General features: G+C 46.7%; 1 protein-coding gene across 1 annotated transcript in view; it reads left to right on the forward strand.

The window, feature by feature from the left end:
* Positions 1-8124: 8124 nt before the first annotated feature.
* LOC138643275 (microtubule-actin cross-linking factor 1, isoforms 6/7-like) overlaps positions 8125-26017 on the forward strand; it is a 367371-nt gene continuing 349478 nt past the window's right edge. Inside the window, exon 1 of the mRNA XM_069732207.1 lies at positions 8125-8185. The gene's annotated coding sequence lies outside the window, so the exon portion shown is untranslated. The remainder of the gene's footprint in view (positions 8186-26017) is intronic.

Raw genomic sequence — 26017 nt, forward strand, 5'->3', positions numbered from 1 at the left:
ACGTAGACTTACATAACAGCTCCATACACCAAAGTACTCCACCGTAGACTTGCATGACGGCTCTATACACTGAGGTCCTCCGCCATAGACTTGCATGATAGCTCCATAAACCGAGGTGCTCCGCCATAGACTTGCGTGACGACTCCATACACCGAGGTACTCCACCGTAGACTTGCATGACGGCTCCATACACTGAGGTCCTCCGCCATAGACTTGCATGACAGCTCCATAAACCGAGGTGTTCCGCCAGACTTGTGTGACGGCTCCATACACCGAGGTACTCCAACCTAGACTTGCATGAAGGCTCCATACACTGAGGTTCTCCGCCGTAGATTTACACGACAGCTCCATACACCGAGGTGCTCCCCGTAGACTTACATGACCTCTCCATACACCGAGGTGCTCTGCCTTAGACTTCCATGACGACTCCATACACTGAGGTGCTCCGTCGTAGACTTGCATGATGGCTCTATACACTGTGGTGCTCTGCCATAGACTTGCATGACGGTTCCATACACTGAGGTTCACCGCCGTAGATTTACACGACAGCTCCATACACCGAGGTGCTTCGCCATAGACTTGCAAGACAGCTCCGTACACCGAGGTGCTCTCCCTTAGACATGCATGACGACTCCATAAACTGAGGTGCTCCGCCGTAGACTTGCATGATGGCTCAACACTCCGAGGTGCTCCGCCGTAGGCTTGCATGACGGCTCTATACACTGAGGTGCTCCCCCGTAGACTTATATTAGGGCTCAATATACTGAGGTGCTCCACCGTAGATTTACATGATGGAATAGTACGAAACGGTGCTGCAGTAAAGGCTTACACAATGGATGTGAAGGGCAGTAGTGATGTTGGATACACGGTGTATGTGATAGTGGAGGGCGGCAGTGATGTGTGTGATACATGGTGTATGTGTTAGTGGAGGGCGGCACTGATGTGTGATACACGGTGTATGTGATAGCGGAGGGCGGCAGTTATGTATAATACACTGTTTATGTGATGGTGGAGAGCGGCAGTGATGTATGATACACGGTGTATGTGATAGTGGATGGCGGCAGTGATGTGTGTGTGATACACAATGTATGTGATGGTGGAGAGCGGCAGTGATGTATGATACACGGTGTATGTGATAGTGGAGGGTAGTTGTGATGTGTGATACATGGTGTATGTGATGGTGGAGGGTAGTTGTGATGTGTGATACACAGTGTATGTGATGGTGGAGGGCGGTATTGATGTGTGATACACGGTGTAATTGATGGTGGAGGGCGGTAGTGATGTGTGTGATACACGGTGTATGTGATAGCGGAGGGTAGTTGTGATGTGTGATGCACGGTGTATGTGATAGCGGAGGGCGGTAGTGATGTGTGATACACGGTGTATGTGATAGCGGAGGACGGTAGTGATGTGTGATACACGGTGTATGTGATAGCGGAGGACGGTAGTGATGTGTGATACACGGTGTATGTGATAGCGGAGGGCGGTAGTGATGTGTGATACACGGTGTATGTGATAGCGGAGGACGGTAGTGATGTGTGATACACGGTGTATGTGATAGCGGAGGGCGGCAGTGATGTGTGACAGTGGAGGACGGCAGTGATGTGTGATACACGGTGTATGTGTTAGTGGTGGGCGGAAGTGAAGTGTGTGATACACGGTGTATGTGATAGTGGAGGGCGGCAGTGATGTGTGTGATACACGATGTATGTGATAGCGGAGGATAGTTGTGATGTGTGATACACGGTGTACATGATAGTGGAGGAGAGCAGTGATGTGTGATACACGGTGTATGTGATGGTGGAGGATGGTAGTGCTGTGTGATACACGGTGTATGTGATAGCGGAGGATAGTTGTGATGTGTGATACACGGTGTATGTGATAGTGGAGGAGAGCAGTGATGTGTGATACACGGTGTATGTGATGGTGGAGGGCGGTAGTGATGTGTGTGATACACGGTGTATGTGATAGTGGAGGGCGGCAGTGATGTATGACAGTGGAGGGTGGCAGTGATGTGTGATACACGGTGTATGTGATAGCGGAGGATAGTTGTGATGTGTGATACACGGTGTATGTGATAGTGGAGGAGAGCAGTGATGTGTGATACACGGTGTATGTGATGGTGGAGGGCGGTAGTGATGTGTGTGATACACGGTGTATGTGATAGTGGAGGGCGGCAGTGATGTATGACAGTGGAGGGTGGCAGTGATGTGTGATACACGGTGTATGTGATAGTGGAGGCGGCAGTGATGTGTGTTGTCACGAAAAGGGGGGTGACCTTTGACCAGCACACGGCTATCACGTGCAGGGGGCTTATCTTGGTTATCTCACCACTGCTACAATGTGATGAAAACACAAACCAGACTATTGACCTATCAATTTACTGCAGGGGCTTATTTTAGTTATCCCACTGCTGCTACAATATGTCATGAACTGCCGGGATTTATGTATATCCCGCTTCGGAACTTGCAGCTCTACGACGCCCCCCTTACCCTCAGGTCAGTCATGGAACTACACCTAGGATAATTAGTCGCCAGATGGGCCACTTGACTGGACTGGCTAGCAGGCATGCTGCAGCGAAGGAATTATAAAGGCTCAGGCCGCAGCCATACAGTAGCTTATAATAACCCTGTTCTGTCGCTGCCAGCTGTACCCACCTAGCCCAGAACACACTTCGCTGCCACCAGCTCAGATTCCTCAACAGTGGGGATCGAGCCAACCCAAGTTAGTAGCGTAATTAACTTCAGGCACATGACAAATTTGTTAAAGAGCATAGAGAGACGACTAGTAATTTTATAGTTTACTCCAAAAGGTAGGCAGTGTTTACAGTTCAGGTATAAAAAGATTTTACAATATGAGACAAAGTATGTACAAAGCAATAACAAAAACGGATTAAAACAGAAAATGAACACTGACATGTTGCTTAGATCATCCTAGCTAACCATGCTGGTGAGAGGAGCCAGACATCCCAATTCATCAGATGGTCTTGGTGCAGCAGCTTCTCAGGCAAGACTGAAGGCTGGGCTGACTGGCAGTAACTTATACTTGTAAGCTTGTGACATCACCAAAGGGGCTGGTTTACCTGCACCCTCCCCTAGCTGCCAGGGTGCACATTTTGGTATGAAAAGATATAATAGTCATAGATGTGCTTGAGAACCTAGCAGAATAACGGCACACCCATCACTCATCTTATATTGGAATTAGCTTTCTAGTGAGTCTAAACTCGGGCTAGGTATTCCACTCTGTTTAGGAGAAATCTGCACTTTGCACTCGTTGCATTTAGCTGCTAGCGCTTACAGTGATTGACAGATCTACCAATGGATATTCGTAATATGTACTCCTTATATTTCTAGCCCAAATCGGTGGCCCAATATATCACTATAAAAGAACAAAGAAATCCCTGCCGTGTGGAAGGGCCTTATACCAGTTTTATCTGGCAGTAGATGGAAAGATTGCCTGCTGCAGCAACAAGGTCCATAAAAATTCTTTTGGGAGGGGGGAAATGAGTTTAGGATTCACACACACATAGCAGCAGGCAGAAGGGGGGGAGTCGGAATAGCCCACAGCGTGTGTCTTGTAAAGTTAGGCAGACTCAAACATGGCATATTCACATTATCGTGACATGTGTGCTACACGGTGTATGTGATTGTGGAGGGCGGTAGTGATGTGTGATACATGGTGTATGTGATAGTGGAGGGCGGCAGTTATGTGTGTAATACACAGTGTATGTGATAGCGGAGGGCGGCAGTGATGTGTGATACACGGTGTATGTGACAGTGGAGGGCGGTAGTGATGTGTGATACACGGTGTATGTGACAGTGGAGGGCGGTAGTGATGTGTGATACACGGTGTATGTGACAGTGGAGGGCGGTAGTGATGTGTGATACACGGTGTATGTGACAGTGGAGGGCGGTAGTGATGTGTGATACACGGTGTATGTGACAGTGGAGGGCGGTAGTGATGTGTGATACACGGTGTATGTGACAGTGGAGGGCGGTAGTGATGTGTGATACACGGTGTATGTGACAGTGGAGGGCGGTAGTGATGTGTGATACACGGTGTATGTGACAGTGGAGGGCGGTAGTGATGTGTGATACACGGTGTATGTGATAGTGGAGGGCGGTAGTGATGTGTGATACACGGTGTATGTGACAGTGGAGGGCGGTAGTGATGTGTGATACACGGTGTATGTGATAGCGGAGGGCGGTAGTGATGTGTGATACACGGTGTATGTGACAGTGGAGGGCGGTAGTGATGTGTGATACACGGTGTATGTGATAGTGGAGGGCGGCAGTGATGTGTGATACACGGTGTATGTGTTAGTAGAGGGCGGTAGTGATGTGTGATACACGGTGTATGTGACAGTGGAGGGCGGTAGTGATGTGTCTGTCTGAGAGTGGAGGACAACCTACGCACAGGATTATTTACAGCGTCACACAACTGTTCGGCCAGGCCTGGATCAACTACTCAGGTGATAAGCAGTATGTGTGAAGGTGATCGCAGCAGGCGCACAACGTCATCCCTTCATCTGACAGGACACTGAGTTTTAGCAGTGTGCGGGTATGCAGATATGTGGGTTGTGGCTACTGGATATGATGTTGGGAAGCCATGTGGACCAGTGGCGATACTTCATGTCTGATGAGATGCTTCATGTAACCGGGTGTTTCCTGTTTCCTCACAAAGCAGTAAGGACAGCCAGAAAATTCTCATGATCCAAACTACAGCCAACTGACTGCTTTGCTTGTTGTGCAGTCCTATCAGCTTCTGTAGTTCAATGATCGGGAATTGGTTTCATCCCGCTGCCCATCCTCTCACAGATCAGTTGCCCACGATAAGGTTCTCAGACAATTTGGGGTCACAAGTTGTGTTCTGTCAGCGACCCATAAATTCAGTCCTTGATGGTGACCACAGACTGTAAAATTGCTGGAGACATTCATATATAGAGGGGAAAAAAAAGTATTTAGTCAGCCACCAATTGTGTTCTCTCTCTTAAAAAGATGAGAGGCCTGTAACTCACATCACACGTAGAGCACAACTATGAGAGTCAAAACGAGAAAACAAATCCAGAAAATCATCGTCTGATTTGGCAAGATTTATTTTGCAAATTATGGTGGAAAATAAGTATTGGGTCACCTAAAAACATGCAAGATTTCTGGCTCTCACAGACCTGTAACTTCTTCTTTAAGAGGCTCCTCTGTCGTCCACTCAAACACACCTGTCCACAACCTCAGTCACACTCCAAACTCCACTATGGCGAAGAACAAGACTGTGGAGACCTGTGTGTCGTAACCAGTGCCTTTCCCCCTCCCTCCAATCCCGTAATGAAAACACTGACAGTCCTATGTGGGTTGAACAGGTCGGTCACAGATTATTAATTACATCAGCAGAGAAAGGGCAATTACATTTCGTATTGGTCGGCTCGCGCTGAACTTCTGTCCACGATCGACTGGCGAGTTGGCCCAACGAGCGGTCACGAACCTTTGCCCTCCTCCGCTTCTTCCGCTGTGATTTAGTAAAGTTAACAATGGTTAGTTATATGTACACACATTTTAATTTTTTTATATATAATATAATTTACAACTTTACATCTATCCGCCAGTTAGTATGGCCATTCACCCCCATTAGCCACTGTAAGGGAAAGAGGGTGGGACGAAAGCTTCCAGGTGTCCACCTGGGGGAAAAAAAGAGGAAGTTACTGGCCCGGACACCTGGATTTAACCCCTGTAGGTATGGCCGTAGGAACCTTCCCCTTTAAGAACCATTGGTCGGCTGGGGCATCCCAATTAGTGCATCACCAAGGGGAGTGGTGCGAGGGGGGGAACTGGGCACTGACATTATTTACTGTCATTTTGTCATCTGGGCTCCACAGTCAGAGGCATGCTCCTTATGCAGTACCGTGCCTGCCAAGAGCTGTTGAAGGCCTCCAGAAACCAAATTGTAGCCCTGCACCAGGCTGGGAAGACTGAATCTGCAATAGGCAAGTGGCTTGGTGTGATGAAATCAACTGTGGGAGCAATAATTAGAGAATAGAAGACATACAAGACTACTGATATAATCTCCCTAGGCTCAGGCTCCATGCAAGATCTCACCCCGTGGGGTCAAAATGATCACAGGAACGGTGAGCAAAAATCCCAGAACCACACAGGGGGACCTTGTAAATGACCTGCATAAAGCTGGGATCACCGTAACAAAGGCTGCCATCAGTAACACACTACGCCGCTGCAGTGCCAGATGTGTCCCCCTGCTTAACCCAGTACATGCCCGGGCCCGTATGAAGTTTGCTAGAGAGCATTTGGATTATCCAGAAGAGTATTTGGAGAATGTCATATGGTCTGATGAAACCAAAGTAGACGCAAAACTCGTGTTTGTAGGAGACAGAAAGCTGAGTTACATCCAAAGAACACCATACCTACTGTGAAGCATAGGGGTGGAAACATCATGCTTTGGGGCTGTTTCTCTGCAAAGGGACCAGGACGACTGATCTGTGTACATGAAAGAATGAATGGGGCCATGTATCGTGAGATTTTGAGTGCAAACCTCCTTCCATCAGCAAGGGCATTGAAGATGAAACGTTGATGGGTCTTTCAGCATGATAATGATCCCAAGCACACCGCCAGGGCAAGGAAGGAGTGGCTTCGTAAGAAGCATTTCAAGGTCCTGGAGTGGCCTAGCCAGTCTCCAGATCTCAACCCTATAGAAAACCTTTGGAGGGAGTTGAAAGTCCGTGTTGCCAAGCGAAAAGCCAAAAACATCACTGCTCTAGAGGAGATCTGCATGGAGGAATGGGCCAACATACCAACAACAATGTGTGGCAACCTTGTGAAGACTTACAGAAAACGTCTGACCTCTGTCATTGCCAACAAAGGATATATTACAAAGTATTGAGATGAACTTTTGTTAATGACCAAATACTGATTTTCCTCCATAATTTGCAAAATAAATCTTCCAAATCAGACAAGATGTCACCTATGATGTCAATTACAGGCCTCTCTCATCTTTATAAATGGGAGAACTTGCACAATTGGTGGCTGACTACGTACTTTTTTTCCCCATTACTTACAGCCTCAAACATTGTACACAGCCATAATTTGCGGACTCACAGCCAGTCTCTGCAAAATGTACTCACAACTTGCAATCGCAATCTCCAGACTCAGCTGCCTGCTGCACACAGCGTACACACAGCCACAATTCAGACTTGCAGCCAGCCGCCGCAGTGGACGAACAGCTGCATTACAGATTCACAACCGCCTGCTGCAAACTATTCACAGCTGTAATCCGCAGACTCAGCCGCCAATCGCAAATCGTGCAAATGTCAGATGCTCAAGTGAGGTCGTCGTGAGCAAGCTTCGGTCCCCACTCTCTCTGGCATCCTACAGACAAGAGGTGTCCCCGTCCTGATGTACTGCTGTGTGTGTGATGCTTCACAGTTACTTCTGGCCCCGCAGGCCTCTTCTGACTCCAGGAATTCTTCTTCTGGAACCAAGGCAGCAATTAATCCAGGGGACACAAGGGTTATAAAAAAACAAACTTTTACTTAGAGAATGGCAGTATGTACAGTGTTTACAGGCAGATACAAAGGATAAGACCCAGCAGGTTGTCATCTTTCCCACAGGTACCGGATACAACTTCAGCCCTGGTTCTCAGGATAGGTGGCATGTCCCCCTATCTGGCTTTCATAGCCCTTGGGGATCTTCCTCACACCACAGAATCACACAGAAGGGTATTTGCAGCAATTCGCTGCCCCAAATATTAGGCTGACGTTGTCCCTAGCAGCCCGTCAGCCTGCTGGTATACTCTCTGGGAATCACATGGTCGGGGGGATCACGTGGTCAGGTGATCGGGGAATCACATGGTCGTGGGGATCGCGTGGTCAGGTTATCATATCATTGATTACTTAAGAACAGCAGCTCTGGAGCTCATACTGCAGCTGGACGGCTCACTTGATGGGCAGTGATCAGCGTGGCGCTCCTGATCTTCTGTTCTTTGTGGACAGGGATCCGTACAGATTCGTTGTGTCGTCTCCAGCTCGGACCATAGACATGACGGCACAATGGCCTCCACTATAAGTCGTCACTGACAGAGGAGAAATGCTGCACAGATCTGACAATTCACAATTTCTCTCGTTCCAGCATCTCCCTCCTCCACAACCCGCCAAAGCCGAGGACGCGTCCCCCGGACAGCAAAGGTAATAACCTGGACACAGAGGCCGGAGGGCAACCAGGAACACACCACCATCTTGTACCAGCTGTGCCCACCAGCTACAGAATGAGCTGTCATGCAGGATCAGCGCCATTATGGATTACCGTATCTGTCACCGGCCCGGGTCACTGTCAGGAATTCAGGAGCGTGTGTGTATAATACCGCCATACAGCACTCAGCATTACATACAGGAGTGTGTGTATAATACCGCCATACAGCGCTAGGCATTACATACAGGAGTGTGTGTATAATACCGCCATACAGCGCTCGGCATTACATACAGGAGTGTGTGTGTATAATACCACCATACAGCGCTCAGCATTACATACAGGAGTGTGTGTATAATACCGCCATACAGCGCTCGGCATTACATACAGGGGCATGTGTGTATAATACCGTCATACAACACTCAGCATTACATACAAGAGTGAGTGTGTATGTATAATACCGCCATACAGCGCTCGGCATTACATACAGGAGCATGTGTGTATAAAACTGTCATACAGCGCTCGGCATTACATACAAGAGTGTGTATGTATAATACCGCCATACAGCGCTCGGCATTACATACAGGGGCATGTGTGTATAATATCGCCATACAGCGCTCGGCATTACATACAGGGGCATGTGTGTATAATACCGTCATACAGCGCTCAGCATTACATACAGGAGTGTGTGTATAATACCGCCATACAGCGCTCGGCATTACATACAGGGGCATGTGTGTATAATACCGTCATACAGCGCTCAGCATTACATACAAGAGTGTGTGTATAATACCGTCATACAGCGCTCAACATTACATACAATAGTGTGTGTATAATACCACCATACAGCGCTCAGCATTACATACAGGAGTGTGTGTATAATACCGCCATACAGCGCTCGGCATTACATACAGGGGCATGTGTGTATAATACCGTCATACAGCGCTCAGCATTACATACAGGAGTGTGTGTATAATACCGCCATACAGCGCTCGGCATTACATACAGGAGTGTGTGTATAATACCGCCATACAGCGCTCGGCATTACATACAGGAGTGTGTGTGTATAATACCACCATACAGCGCTCAGCATTACATACAGGAGTGTGTGTATAATACCGCCATACAGCGCTCAGCATTACATACAGGGGCATGTGTGTATAATACCGTCATACAACACTCAGCATTACATACAGGGGCATGTGTGTATAATACCGTCATACAGCGCTCAGCATTACATACAGGAGTGTGTGTATAATACCGCCATACAGCGCTCGGCATTACATACAGGGGCATGTGTGTATAATACCGTCATACAGCGCTCAGCATTACATACAGGAGTGTGTGTATAATACCGCCATACAGCGCTTGGCATTACATACAGGAGTGTGTGTATAATACCGCCATACAGCGCTCGGCATTACATACAGGGGCATGTGTGTATAATACCGTCATACAGCGCTCAGCATTACATACAGGAGTGTGTGTATAATACCGCCATACAGCGCTTGGCATTACATACAGGAGTGTGTGTATAATACCACCATACAGCGCTCAGCATTACATACAGGAGTGTGTGTATAATACCGCCATACAGCGCTCAGCATTACATACAGGGGCATGTGTGTATAATACCGTCATACAACACTCAGCATTACATACAAGAGTGATGGAAGAACTAGAAGCAGAAATATCTACAGGTAACTTTGACATAGTGGGAATAACCGAGACATGGTTAGATGAAAGCTATGACTGGGCAGTTAACTTACAGGGTTACAGTCTGTTTAGAAAGGATCGTAAAAATCGGAGAGGAGGAGGGGTTTGTCTCTATGTAAAGTCTTGTCTAAAGTCCACTTTAAGGGAGGATATTAGCGAAGGGAATGAGGATGTCGAGTCCATATGGGTTGAAATTCATGGAGGGAAAAATGGTAACAAAATTCTCATTGGGGTCTGTTACAAACCCCCAAATATAACAGAAACCATGGAAAGTCTACTTCTAAAGCAGATAGATGAAGCTGCAACCCATAATGAGGTCCTGGTTATGGGGGACTTTAACTACCCGGATATTAACTGGGAAACAGAAACCTGTGAAACCCATAAAGGCAACAGGTTTCTGCTAATAACCAAGAAAAATTATCTTTCACAATTGGTGCAGAATCCAACCAGAGGAGCAGCACTTTTAGACCTAATACTATCTAATAGACCTGACAGAATAACAAATCTGCAGGTGGTTGGGCATTTAGGAAATAGCGACCACAATATTGTGCAGTTTCACCTGTCTTTCACTAGGGGGACTTGTCAGGGAGTCACAAAAACACTGAACTTTAGGAAGGCAAAGTTTGAACAGCTTAGAGATGCCCTTAATCTGGTAGACTGGGACAATATCCTCAGAAATGAGAATACAGATAATAAATGGGAAATGTTTAAGAACATCCTAAATAGGCAGTGTAAGCGGTTTATACCTTGTGGGAATAAAAGGACTAGAAATAGGAAAAACCCAATGTGGCTAAACAAAGAAGTAAGACAGGCAATTAACAGTAAAAAGAAAGCATTTGCACTACTAAAGCAGGATGGCACCATTGAAGCTCTAAAAAACTATAGGGAGAAAAATACTTTATCTAAAAAACTAATTAAAGCTGCCAAAAAGGAAACAGAGAAGCACATTGCTAAGGAGAGTAAAACTAATCCCAAACTGTTCTTCAACTATATCAATAGTAAAAGAATAAAAACTGAAAATGTAGGCCCCTTAAAAAATAGTGAGGAAAGAATGGTTGTAGATGACGAGGAAAAAGCTAACATATTAAACACCTTCTTCTCCACGGTATTCACGGTGGAAAACGAAATGCTAGGTGAAATCCCAAGAAACAATGAAAACCCTATATTAAGGGTCACCAATCTAACCCAAGAAGAGGTGCGAAACCGGCTAAATAAGATTAAAATAGATAAATCTCCGGGTCCGGATGGCATACACCCACGAGTACTAAGAGAACTAAGTAATGTAATAGATAAACCATTATTTCTTATTTTTAGGGACTCTATAGCGACAGGGTCTGTTCCGCAGGACTGGCGCATAGCAAATGTGGTGCCAATATTCAAAAAGGGCTCTAAAAGTGAACCTGGAAATTATAGGCCAGTAAGTCTAACCTCTATTGTTGGTAAAATATTTGAAGGGTTTCTGAGGGATGTTATTCTGGATTATCTCAATGAGAATAACTGTTTAACTCCATATCAGCATGGGTTTATGAGAAATCGCTCCTGTCAAACCAATCTAATCAGTTTTTATGAAGAGGTAAGCTATAGGCTGGACCACGGTGAGTCATTGGACGTGGTATATCTCGATTTTTCCAAAGCGTTTGATACCGTGCCGCACAAGAGGTTGGTACACAAAATGAGAATGCTTGGTCTGGGGGAAAATGTGTGTAAATGGGTTAGTAACTGGCTTAGTGATAGAAAGCAGAGGGTGGTTATAAATGGTATAGTCTCTAACTGGGTCGCTGTGACCAGTGGGGTACCGCAGGGGTCAGTATTGGGACCTGTTCTCTTCAACATATTCATTAATGATCTGGTAGAAGGTTTACACAGTAAAATATCGATATTTGCAGATGATACAAAACTATGTAAAGCAGTTAATACAAGAGAAGATAGCATTCTGCTACAGATGGATCTGGATAAGTTGGAAACTTGGGCTGAAAGGTGGCAGATGAGGTTTAACAATGATAAATGTAAGGTTATACACATGGGAAGAGGGAATCAATATCACCATTACACACTGAACGGGAAACCACTGGGTAAATCTGACAGGGAGAAGGACTTGGGGATCCTAGTTAATGATAAACTTACCTGGAGCAGCCAGTGCCAGGCAGCAGCTGCCAAGGCAAACAGGATCATGGGGTGCATTAAAAGAGGTCTGGATACACATGATGAGAGCATTATACTGCCTCTGTACAAATCCCTAGTTAGACCGCACATGGAGTACTGTGTCCAGTATTGGGCACCGGTGCTCAGGAAGGATATAATGGAACTAGAGAGAGTACAAAGGAGGGCAACAAAATTAATAAAGGGGATGGGAGAACTACAATACCCAGATAGATTAGCGAAATTAGGATTATTTAGTCTAGAAAAAAGACGACTGAGGGGCGATCTAATAACCATGTATAAGTATATAAGGGGACAATACAAATATCTCGCTGAGGATCTGTTTATACCAAGGAAGGTGACGGGCACAAGGGGGCATTCTTTGCGTCTGGAGGAGAGAAGGTTTTTCCACCAACATAGAAGAGGATTCTTTACTGTTAGGGCAGTGAGAATCTGGAATTGCTTGCCTGAGGAGGTGGTGATGGCGAACTCAGTCGAGGGGTTCAAGAGAGGCCTGGATGTCTTCCTGGAGCAGAACAATATTGTATCATACAATTATTAGGTTCTGTAGAAGGACGTAGATCTGGGGATTTATTATGATGGAATATAGGCTGAACTGGATGGACAAATGTCTTTTTTCGGCCTTACTAACTATGTTACTATGTTAGTGTGTATGTATAATACCGCCATACAGCGCTCGGCATTACATACAGGAGCATGTGTGTATAAAACTGTCATACAGCGCTCGGCATTACATACAGGGGCATGTGTGTATAATACCGTCATACAGCGCTCAGCATTACATACAGGAGTGTGTGTATAATACCGCCATACAGCGCTCGGCATTACATACAGGGGCATGTGTGTATAATACCGTCATACAGCGCTCAGCATTACATACAAGAGTGTGTGTATAATACCGTCATACAGCGCTCAGCATTACATACAAGAGTGTGTGTATAATACCACCATACAGCGCTCAGCATTACATACAGGAGTGTGTGTATAATACCGCCATACAGCGCTCGGCATTACATACAGGGGCATGTGTGTATAATACCGTCATACAGCGCTCAGCATTACATACAGGAGTGTGTGTATAATACCGCCATACAGCGCTCAGCATTACATACAGGAGTGTGTGTATAATACCGTCATACTGCGCTCGGCATTACATACAAGAGTGTGTATAATAATAATAATCTTTATATAGCGCCAACATATTCCGCAGCGCTTTACAGTACAGTTACAACGTTAACAATACAATAATAAAGCACAATTAGCCGCCCCTGCTCGTGAGAGCTTACAATCTACAATGAGGTGGGGGAGAAACAAAGCACAGGTGTGTATCTACAATTACAGTTAGGTCCATATATATTTGGACAGAGACAACAATTTTCTAATTTTGGTTATAGACATTACCACAATGAATTTTAAACAAAACAATTCAGATGCAGTTGAAGTTCAGACTTTCAGCTTTCATTTGAGGGTATCCACATTAAAATTGGATGAAGGGTTTAGGAGTTTCAGCTCCTTAACATGTGCCACCCTCTTTTTAACCCCTTCCCGACCCATGACGCCACGTAGGCGTCATGAAAGTCGGTGCCATTCCGACCCATGACGCCTATGTGGCGTCATGGAAAGATCGCGTCCCTGCAGGCCGGGTGAAAGGGTTAACTCCCATTTCACCCGATCTGCAGGGACAGGGGGAGTGGTAGTTTAGCCCAGGGGGGGTGGCTTCACCCCCTCGTGGCTACGATCGCTCTGATTGGCTGTTGAAAGTGAAACTGCCAATCAGAGCGATTTGTAATATTTCACCTATTATAACGGGCCAGTCATGGCCGATGCTGCAATATCATCGGCCATGGCTGGAAACACTTATGTGCCCCCACCCCACCACACCGATCGCCCCCCCAGCCCCCCGATCTGGCCGGTACACTGCTCCGGCTCCCCTCCGTCCAGTGCTCCGCTCCCCCCCGTGCTCTTGTCCGCTCCCCCCGTGCTCCAATCACCCCCCCGTGCTCCGATCACCCCCCCTGCACTCTGATCCACCCCCCGGTGCTCCGTTCCACCCCCCCGTGCTCCGTTCCAGCCCCCCCGTGCTCCGTTCCACGCCCCCCGTTCTCCGTTCCACCCCTCCCGCGCTCCGATTCCCCCCCCGTGCTCCGATCCCCCCCCCGTGCTCCGATCCCCCCCCCCTGATTCCCCCCCCCGTGCTCCGATCCCCCCCCCGTGCTCCGATCCCCCCCCCCGTGGTCCCCCCCCACCCCATCATACTTACCGATCCAGCCGGGGTCCCGTCCGTCTTCTCCCTGGGCGCCGCCATCTTCCAAAATGGCGGGCGCATGCACAGTGCGCCCGCCGAATCTGCCGGCCGGCAGATTCATTCCAAAGTGCATTTTGATCACTGAGATAGATTATATCTCAGTGATCAAAATAAAAAAAATAATAAATGACCCCCCCCCTTTGTCACCCCCATAGGTAGGGACAATAAAAAAATAAATAAATTTTTTTTTTCCACTAATGTTAGAATAGGGTTAGTGTTAGGGGTAGGGTTAGGGTTAGGGGTAGGGTTAGGGCTAGGGTTAGGGTTAGGGCTAGGGGTAGGGCTAGGGGTAGGGTTAGGGGTAGGGCTAGGGTTAGGGCTAGGGTTAGGGCTAGGGCTAGGGTTAGGGGTAGGGTTAGGGGTAGGGTTAGGGCTAGGGTTAGGGTTAGGGCTAGGGGTAGGGTTAGGGGTAGGGTTAGGGTTAGGGCTAGGGTTAGGGTTAGGGCTAGGGTTAGGGCTAGGGTTAGGGCTAGGGTTAGGGTTTCGGTATGTGCACACGTATTCTGTTCCTCTGCGGATTTTTCCGCTGCGGATTTGATAAATCCGCAGTGCTAAACCGCTGCGGATTTATGGCGGATTTATCGCGTTTTTTTCTGCGCATTTCACTGCGGTTTTACAACTGCGATTTTCTATTGGAGCAGTTGTAAAACCGCTGCGGAATCCGCACAAAGAAGTGACATGCTGCGGAATGTAAACCGCTGCGTTTCCGTGCAGTTTTTCTGCAGCATGTGTACAGCGATTTTTGTTTCCCGTAGGTTTACATTGAACTGTAAACTCATGGGAAACTGCTGCGGATCCGCAGCGTTTTCCGCAGCGTGTGCACATACCTTTAGAATTAGGCTATGTGCACACGGTGCGGATTTGGCTGCGGATTGGCCGCTGCGGATTCGCAGCAGTGTTCCATCAGGTTTACAGTACCATGTAAACATATGAAAAACTAAATCCGCTGTGCCCATGGTGCGGAAAATACCGCGCGGAAACGCTGCGTTGTATTTTCCGCAGCATGTCAATTCTTTGTGCGGATTCCGCAGCGTTTTACACCTGTTCCTCAATAGGAATCCGCAGGTGAAATCCGCACAAAAAACACTGGAAATCCGCGGAAAATCCGCAGGTAAAACGCAGTGCCTTTTACCCGTGGATTTTTCAAAAATGGTGCGGAAATATCTCACACGAATCCGCAACGTGGGCACATAGCCTTAGGGTTAGGGTTGGAATTAGGGTTGTGGTTAGGGGTGTGTTGGGGTTAGTGTTGTGATTAGGGTTATGGCTACAGTTGGGATTAGAGTTAGGGGTGTGTTGGGGTTAGGGTTGTGGTTAGGGGTGTGATATGGCTACAGTTGGGATAAGGGTTAGGGGTGTGGGGGGGTTAGTGTTGGAGTTAGAATTGAGGGGTTTCCACTGTTTAGGCACATCAGGGGTCTCCAAACGTAACATGGCGCCACCATTGATTCCAGCCAATCTCGTATTCAAAAAGTCAAATGGTGCTCCCTCACTTCCGAGCCCCGACGTGCGCCCAAACAGTGGTTTACCCCCACATATGGGGTACCAGCATACTCAGGACAAACTGCGCAACAATTACTGGGGTCCAATTTCTCCTGTTACCCTTGTGAATCTAAAAAAAATGCTTGCTAAAACATAATTTTTGAGGAAAGAAAAATGATTTTTTATTTTCACGGCTCTGCGTTGTAAACGTCTGTGAAGCACTTGGGGGTTCAAAGTGCTCACCACATATCTAGATAAGTTCCTTGGGGGGTCTAGTTTCTAAAATGGGGTCACTTGTGGGGGTTTCTACTGTTCAGGCACACCAGGGGCTCTGCAAACGCAACGTGACACCCGCAGACCATTCCATCAAAGTCTGCATTTCAAAAGTCACTACTTCCCTTCTGAGCCCCGACGTGTGCCCAAACAGTGGTTTACCCCCACTCATGGGGTATCAGCGTACTCAGGAGAAACTGGACAACAACTTTTGGGGTCCAATTTCTCCTGTAACCCTTAGGAAAATAAAAAATTCTGGGCTAAATAATTATTTTTGAGGAAAGAAAACGTATTTATTATTTTCACGGCTCTGCATTATAAACTTCTATGAAGCACTTGGGGGTTCAAAGTGCTCACCACACATCTAGATAAGTTCCTTTCGGGGTCTAGTTTCCAAAATGGGGTCACTTGTGGGGGGTTTCTACTGTTTAGGCACATCAGGGGCTCTGCAAACGCAACGTGACGCCCGCAGAGCATTCCATCAAAGTCTGCATTTCAAAACGTCACTACTTCAATTCCAAGCCCCGGCATGTGCCCAAACAGTAGTTTACCCCCACATATGGGGTATCAGCGTACTCAGGAGAAACTGGACAACAAATATTGGGGTCAAATTTCTCCTGTTACCCTTGGGAAAATAAAATATTCTGGGCTAAATAATTATTTTTGAGGAAAGAAAACGTATTTATTATTTTCACGGCTCTGCATTATAAACTTCCATGAAGCACTTGGGGGTTCAAAGTGCTCACCACACATCTAGATAAGTTCCTTTCGGGGTCTAGTTTCCAAAATGGGGTGACTTGTGGGGGGTTTCTACTGTTAAGCCACATCAGGGGCTCTGCAAACGCAACGTGACGCCCACAGAGCATTCCATCAAAGTCTGCATTTCAAAACGTCACTGCTTCACTTCCGAGCCTCGGCATGTGCCCAAACAGTGGTTTACCCCCACACATGGGGTATCAGCGTACTCAGGAGAAACTGGACAACAACTTTTGGGGTCCAATTTCTTCTGTAACCCTTGGGAAAATAAAAAATTCTGGGCTAAATAATTATTTTTGAGGAAAGAAAACGTATTTATTATTTTCACGGCTCTGCATTATAAACTTCTATGAAGCACTTGGGGGTTCAAAGTGCTCACCACACATCTAGATAAGTTCCTTTGGGGGTCTAGTTTCCAAAATGGGGTCACTTGTGGGGGGTTTCTACTGTTAAGCCACATCAGGGGCTCTGCAAACGCAACGTGACGCCCACAGAGCATTCCATCAAAGTCTGCATTTCAAAACGTCACTACTTCACTTCCGAGCCCCGGCATGTGCCCAAACAGTGATTTACCCCCACATATGGGGTATCAGCGTACTCAGGAGAAACTGGACAACAACTTTTGGGGTCAAATTTCTCCTGTTACCCTTGGGAAAATAAAAAATTCTGGGCTAAATAATTATTTTTGAGGAAAGAAAACGTATTTATTATTTTCACGGCTCTGCATTATAAACTTCTATGAAGCACTTGGGGGTTCAAAGTGCTCACCACACATCTAGATAAGTTCCTTTGGGGGTCTAGTTTCCAAAATGGGGTCACTTGTGGGGGGTTTCTACTGTTAAGCCACATCAGGGGCTCTGCAAACGCAACGTGACGCCCACAGAGCATTCCATCAAAGTCTGCATTTCAAAACGTCACTACTTCACTTCCGAGCCCCGGCATGTGCCCAAACAGTGATTTACCCCCACATATGGGGTATCAGCGTACTCAGGAGAAACTGGACAACAACTTTTGGGGTCAAATTTCTCCTGTTACCCTTGGGAAAATAAAAAATTGCAGGCTAAAAGATCATTTTTGAGAAAATAATTTTTTATTTTTATTTTCATGGCTCTGCGTTATAAACTTCTGTGAAGCACTTGGGGGTTCAAAGTCCTCACCACACATCTAGATTAGTTTCTTTGGGGGTCTAGTTTCCAAAATGGTGTCATTTCTGGGGGATCTCCAATGTTTAAGCACACAGGGGCTCTCCAAACGTGACATGGTGTCCGCTAATGATTGGAGCTAATTTTCCATTTAAAAAGCCAAATGGCGTGCCATCCCTTCCGAGCCCTGCCGTGCGCCCAAACAGTGGTTTACCCCCACATATGGGGTATCAGCGTACTCAGGACAAACTGGACAACAATATTTGGGGTCCAATTTCTCCCATTATCCTTGGCAAAATAGGAAATTCCAGGCTAAAAAATCATTTTTGAGGAAAGAAAAATTATTTTTTATTTTCATGGCTCTGCGTTATAAACTTCTGTGAAGCACCTGGGGGTTTAAAGTGCTCAATATGCATCTAGATAAGTTCCTTGGGGGGTCTAGTTTCCAAAATGGGGTCACTTGTGGGGGAGCTCCAATGTTTAGGCACACAGGGGCTCTCCAAACGCGACATGGTGTCCGCTAACAATTGGAGCTAATTTTCCATTCAAAAAGTCAAATGGCGCGCCTTCCCTTCCGAGCCCTGCCGTGTGCCCAAACAGTGGTTTACCCCCACATATGAGGTATCGGCGTACTCGGGAGAAATTGCCCAACAAATTTTATGATCCATTTTATCCTACTGCCCATGTGAAAATGAAAAAATTGAGGCGAAAATAATTTTTTTGTGAAAAAAAAGTACTTTTTCATTTTTACAGATCAATTTGTGAAGCACCTGAGGGTTTAAAGTGCTCACTAGGCATCTAAATAAGTTCCTTGGGGGGTCTAGTTTCCAAAATGGGGTCACTTGTGGGGCAGCGCCAATGTTTAGGCACACAGGAGCTATCCAAACGCGACATGGTGTCCGCTAACGATGGAAATAATTTTTCATTCAAAAAGTCAAATGGCGCTCCTTCCCTTCCGAGCCTTACCATGTGCCCAAACAGTGGTTTACCCCCACATATGAGGTATCGGCGTACTCAGGAGAAATTGCCCAACACATTTTAGGATCCATTTTATCCTGTTGCCCATGTGAAAATGAAAAAATTGAGGCTAAAAGAATTTTTTTGTGAAAAAAAAGTACTTTTTCATTTTTACGGATCAATTTGTGAAGCACCTGGGGGTTCAAAGTGCTCACTATGCATCTAGATAAGTTCCTTGGGATGTCTAGTTTCCAAAATGGGGTCACTTGTGGGGGAGCTCCAATTTTTAGGCACACGGGGGCTCTCCAAACGTGACATGGTGTCCGCTAAAGAGTGGAGCCAATTTTTGATTCAAAAAGTCAAATGGCGCTCCTTCCCTTCCAAGCCCTGCCGTGCGCCCAAACAGTGGTTTACCCCCACATATGAGGTATCAGCGTACTCAGGACAAATTGGACAACAACTTTCGTGGTTCAGTTTGTCCTTTTACCATTGGGAAAATAAAAAAATTGTTGCTAAAAGATAATTTTTGTGACTAAAAAGTTAAATGTTCATTTTTTCCTTCCATGTTGCTTCTGCTGCTGTGAAGCACCTGAAGGGTTAATAAACTTCTTGAATGTGGTTTTGAGTACCTTGAGGGGTGCAGTTTTTAGAATGGTGTCACTTTTGGGTATTTTCAGCCATATAGACCCCTCAAACTGACTTCAAATGTGAGGTGGTCCCTAAAAAAAATGGTTTTGTAAATTTCGTTGTAAAAATGACAAATCGCTGGTCAAATTTTAACCCTTATAACTTCCTAACAAAAAAAAATTTTGTTTCCAAAATTGTGCTGATGTAAAGTAAACATGTGGGAAATGTTATTTATTAACTATTTTGTGTCACATATCTCTCTGGTTTAACAGAATAAAAATTCAAAATGTGAAAATTGCGAAATTTTCAAAATTTTCGCCAAATTTCCGTTTTTATCACAAATAAACGCAGAATTTATTGACCTAAATTTACCACTAACATGAAGCCCAATATGTCACGAAAAAACAATCTCAGAACCGCTAGGATCCATTGAAGCGTTCCTGAGTTATTACCTCATAAAGGGACACTGGTCAAAATTGCAAAAAACGGCAAGGTCTTTAAGGTCAAAATAGGCTGGGTCATGAAGGGGTTAAAGGGACCAATTGGACAGATTCAATAATTTTAAATAAAATGTTCGTTTTTAGTACTTTGTTGAAAACCCTTTGTTGGCAATGACTGCCTGAAGTCTTGGACTCGTGGACATCACCAGACGCTGTGTTTCCTCCTTTTTGATGCTCGGCCTTCACTGTGGTGGTTTTCAGTTGCTATTTGTTTGTGGGCCTTTCTGTCTGAAGTTTAGTCTTTAACAAGTGAAATGCTGCTCAGTTGGGTTGAGATCAGGTGACTGACTTGGCCATTCCAGAATATTCCACTTCTTTGCTTTAATAAACTCCTAGGTTGCTTTGGCTTTATGTTTTGGGTCATTGTCCATCTGTAGTATGAAACGACGACCAATCAGTTTTGCTGCATTTGGCTGGATCTGAGCACACAGTATGGCGGCTCTGAAGAACTCAGAATTCATTCTTCTGTCCTGTGTCACATCATCAATAAACACCAGTGACCCAGTGCCACTGGCAGCCATGCATGCCCGCGCCATCACACTGCCTCCGCCGGGTTTATGCATGCCCGCGCCATCACACTGCCTCCGCCGGGTTTATGCATGCCCGCGCCATCACACTGCCTCCGCTGGGTTTATGCATGCCCGCGCCATCACACTGCCTCCGCCGGGTTTATGCATGCCCGCGCCACCACACTGCCTCCGCCGGGTTTATGCATGCCCGCGCCATCACACTGCCTCCGCCGGGTGTTACAGATGATGTGGTGTGCTTTGGATCATGAGCTGGACCACGCCTTCACCATACTGTTCTCTTTCCATCATTCTGGTAGAGGTTGATCTTGGTTTCATCTGTCCATAGAATGTTCTTCCAGAACTGTGCGGCTTTTTTAGATGTTTTTAGCCTTTTTCTTCTTGATGCTTATGAGTGGCTGCACCGTGCAGTGAACCCTCTGTAGTTACTTTCATGCAGTCTTCTGTTTATGGTAGATTTGGATATTGATCCGCCGACCTCCTGGAGAGTGTTGGTCACTTGGTTGGCTGTTGTGAAGGGGTTTCTCTTCACCATGGAGATTATTCTGCGATCATCCACCACTGTTATCTTCCGTGGGCACCCAGGTCTTTTTGCATTGATGAGTTCACCAGCGCTTTCTTTCTTTCTCAGGATGTACCAAACTGTAGATTTTGCCACTCCTAATATTGTAGCAATTTCTCGGATGGGTTTTTTCTGTTTTCGCAGCTTAAGGATGGCTTGTTTCACCTGCATGGAGAGCTCCTTTACCGCATGTTTACTTCACAGCAAAACCTTCCAAATGCAGCACCGCACCTCAAATCAACTCCAGGCCTTTTATCTGCTTAATTGAGAATGACATAACGAAGGGATTGCCCACACCTGTCCATGAAATAGCCTTGGAGTCAATTGTCCAATTACTTTTGGTCCCTTTAAAAACAGGGTGCACATGTTAAGGAGCTGAAACTCCTAAACCCTTCATCCAATTTTAATGTGGATACCCTCAAATGAAAGCTGAAAGTCTGAACTTCAACTGCATCTGAATTGTTTTGTTTAAAATTCATTGTGGTAATGTCTATAAGCCAAATCAGAAAAATGTTGTCTCTGTCCAAATATATATGGACCTAACTGTATGTATTTACAATGAGGGTCCGGCCATCTTCAGGGGGGGGATAGATGGAGATAGTGAATGGGCTACACACACACAAACATAACATAACTTTGATTACTGAACGTGATAGGCCGCTCTGAACAAATGTGTTTTGAGCGAGCGCCTAAAACTATGCAAATTATGGATGGTCCTAATATCTTGGGGTAGAGCATTCCAGAGGATTAGCGCAGCACGGGAGAAGTCTTGGAGTCGGGAGTGGGAGGTACGGATTAGTGCAGAGGTTGGCCGAAAGTCATTTGCAGAGCGCAGTGGTCTGTTAGGCCGATAGACAGAAATGAGGGAGGAGATGCAAGGTGGTGCCGCACTGTGGAGAGCTTTGTGGGTGAGAACAAGTACTTTGAATTGTATCCTGTAATGAATGGGCTGCCAGTGTAACAAGTGGCGAAGAGCGGACGCGTCCGAGTAACGATTAGGCTACGTTCACATTAGCGTTACGCGCCGCTGCGTCGGCAACGCACAACGCACAAAAAACGCGCGCAAACGCACGCAAAAACACTGCGTTTTGCGACGCGTGCGTCGTTTTTTGACGAAAATCGGACGCACGAAAAATGCAACTTGTTGCATTTTCTTGCGTCCGACGCTAGCGTCGGAAACGACGCACGTGTCGGAAAACGCAACAAAAAAAACGCATGCGTCCCCCATGTTAAACATAGGGGCGCGTCCCGCTGCGTCGCCGACGCAACAGCGACGCACATTAGCGGAACGCTAATGTAAACGTAGCCTTAGTCAGATGGACGACCCTGGCTGCTGCATTAAGGATGGACTGGAGAGGGGAAAGTCGCGTTAGGGGGAGGCCAATTAATAGAGCGTTACAGTAGTCCAGGCGGGAGTGGATCAGGGCGCCAGTGAGGGTTTTTCTTGTTTCCATGGTAAGAAAAGGGCGGATTCTAGAGATGTTCTTTAGGTGTAAGCGGCACGAGCGGGCAAGAGATTGTATGTGGGAGGTGAAGGAGAGATCGGAGTCAAACATAACACCCAGACAGCGCGCCTGCTGCCGGGGTGTTATTATGGTGCCACCCACGGAGAGGGAAATGTCAGATTTATGGAGGTTACTAGATGGCGGGAGCAGAAGAAGTTCAGTTTTGGAGAGGTTGAGTTTCAGATAGAGAGCGGACATGATGTCAGAGACTGCAGACAGACAGTCAGTGGCGTTCTGTAGTACAGCGGGGTAAGGTCAGGGGATGATGTGTATAGTTGTGTGTCGTCGGCATAAAGATGGTACTGAAAGCCAAATCTGCTGATGGTCTGTCCAATTGGGGCCGTGTAGAGAGAGAAGAGAAGGGGGCCAAGGACTGAGCCCTGAGGTACCCCAACAGTGAGAGGAAGAGGAGATGAAGTGGAGCCAGAGAACAGAACACTGAAGGGGCCGTCAGAAAGATAGGAGGAGAACCAGGAGAGAGCAGTGTCCTTAATGCCTAGTGACTGGAGCCTAGAGAGCAGGAGAGGGTGGTCAACAGTGTCAAAAGCTGCAGAAAGGTCGAGAAAAATGAGCAGAGAGTGGTCACCGTTACGTTTTGCTGTCAGAAGGTCACTGGTCACTTTGATGAGTGCAGTTTCTGTCGAATGTAGGGGGCGGAAACCGGACTGTGAAGGGTCTAGGAGGGAGTGAGTGGAGAGGTAACGGGTAAGGCGGGAGTAGATCAGGCGCTCCAAGAGTTTAGAGATGAAGGGGAGATTGGAGACCGGTCTGTAGTTATTTGTGCAGGATGGGTTGAGGGTGTGTATGTATAATACCGCCATACAGCGCTCAGCATTACATACAGGAGCATGTGTGTATAATACCGTCATACAGCGCTCGGCATTAAACACAAGAGTGTGTATGTATAATACCGTCATACAGCGCTCAGCATTACATACAGGAGCATGTGTATATAATACCGTCATACAGCGCTTGACATTACATACAAGAGTGTATATGTATAATACCGCCATACAGCGCTCAGCATTACATACAGGAGCATGTGTGTATAATACCGTCATACAGCGCTCGGCATTACATACAAGAGTGTGTATGTATAATACCGCCATACAGCGCTCAGCATTACATACAGGAACGTGTTTATGTATAATACCGCCATACAGCGCTCAGTAATGTAGGGATCGAGGCTGCTCCTCTGATTGGTCTCCCCATAGTTTGTAAGCTTGCGAGCAGGGCCCTCACTCCTCCTGGTATCTGTTTTGAACTGTATTTCTGTTATGCTGTAATGTCTATTGTCTGTACAAGTCCCCTCTATAATTTGTAAAGCGCTGCGGAATATGTTGGCGCTATATAAATAAAATTATTATTATTATTGGTCCATTATTTGATTATCTTGATCAGTCGGATGCACTGACACCTTCAGCTGAATGTAAGGAGGCAGTCATGTTATCTTGCAATGCCCACAAGGACCAGAAGATGCCGCTATAAGCACAGCTGGAGCTGCAGCTTCATGAATTCCTCTCCACAGACTCATTAGAGCAGGAATTTGTAATTGACTGTTTGACAACAGGCCCCTTTTTTTGCTGTTGCAGTGGAGCACAATAATGGCCCCCATTCAATAAAGTAACAGTCATAATGCGCCCCCAATCATCCTGTGATCATTTAGTGGCCAGATTCCCAAGTCACGCCTCCTAAAAGGATTTGATGTGTATTAACAGCCATATTTGGAGGCTCTAGTGCGGAGCAGAAGGCACAAGGTGATGGTATAAGTAAAATGGATGATTATAGGGGTGATGGCAGCAGGATCTGTGTCATCTGCCCACATCCAGGCCTCGTATTCACAGCTCCAAGAGATACAGCAAAATAACTCTGCCCTCCATCAAATAACCCCAGGCCAGGGCCGTGAGGACTCAACCAGAAGAGACCGATGGCCAACAAGAGAAATGCCACAGAGACATGATAACAGAGTGGAGCTGGAGCAGTGACCACACCTGGTCCCGACCGATGGCCAACAACAAGAAAAATGCCACAGAGACGTGATAACAGAGTGGAGCTGGTGTAGTGACCACACCTGGTCCCGACCGATGGCCAACGACAAGACAAATGTCACAGAGACGTGATAACAGAGTGGAGCTGGTGTATTGACCACACCTGGTCCCGACCGATGGCCAACGGCAGGAGGAATGTCACAGAGACGTGATAACAGAGTGGAGCTGGAGCAGTGACCACATCTGGTCCCAACCAATGGCCAACAACAGGAGAATTGTCACAGAGACATGATAACACAGTGGAGCTGGAGCAGTGACCACACCTGGTCCCAACCAATGGCCAACAACAGGAGAATTGTCACAGAGACATGATAACACAGTGGAGCTGGAGCAGTGACCACATCTGGTCCCAACCAATGGCCAACAACAGGAGAATTGTCACAGAGACATGATAACAGAGTGGAGCTGGAGCAGTGACCACACCTGGTCCCAACCAATGGCCAACAACAGGAGGAATGTCAAAGAGACATGATAGCACAGTGGAGCTGGAGCAGTGACTACACATGATCCCGACAGATGGCCTACGACAGGAGAAATGTCACAGAGACGTGATGACACAGTGGAGCTGATGCAGTGACCACACCTGGTCCAAACCAATGGCCAACAATAGGGGAAAGCTCACAGAGACATGATAACGCAGTGGAGCTGGAGCAGTAACCACACTTGGTCCCAACCAATGGCCAACGACAGGAGAAATGTCACAGACGTGATAACGCAATGGAGCTAGAGCAGTGACCACACCTGGTCCCAACCGATGGCCAACGACAAGAGAAATGTCACAAACATGATAACACAGTGGAACTGGAGCAGTGACCACACCTGGTCCCGACCTATGGCCAGCGACAGGAGGAATGTCACAGAGACGTGATAACAGAGTGGAGCTGGAGCAGTGACCACACCTGGTCGCAACCAATGGCCAACAACAGGAGGAATGTCAAAGAGACATGATAGCACAGTGGAGCTGGAGCAGTGATTACACCTGGCCCCAACCAATGGCCAACGCCAGGAGAAATGTCACAGAGATGTGATAACAGAGTGGAGCTGGAGCAGTGACTACACCTGATCACGACCGATGGCCAACGACAGGAGAAATGTCACAGAGACGTGATAACACAGTGGAGCTGAAGCAGTGATCACACCTGGTCCCAACCAATGGCCAACAAAAGGTGAAATCTCACAGAGACGTCATAACGCAGTGGAGCTGGAGCAGTAACCACACCTGGTCCCAACTGATGGCCAACGGCAGGAGAAATGTTACAGAGATGTAATAA

This window comes from Ranitomeya imitator, chromosome 6 (genome assembly GCF_032444005.1).
Source record: "Ranitomeya imitator isolate aRanImi1 chromosome 6, aRanImi1.pri, whole genome shotgun sequence".
Classification (NCBI taxonomy): Eukaryota; Metazoa; Chordata; class Amphibia; order Anura; family Dendrobatidae; genus Ranitomeya; species Ranitomeya imitator.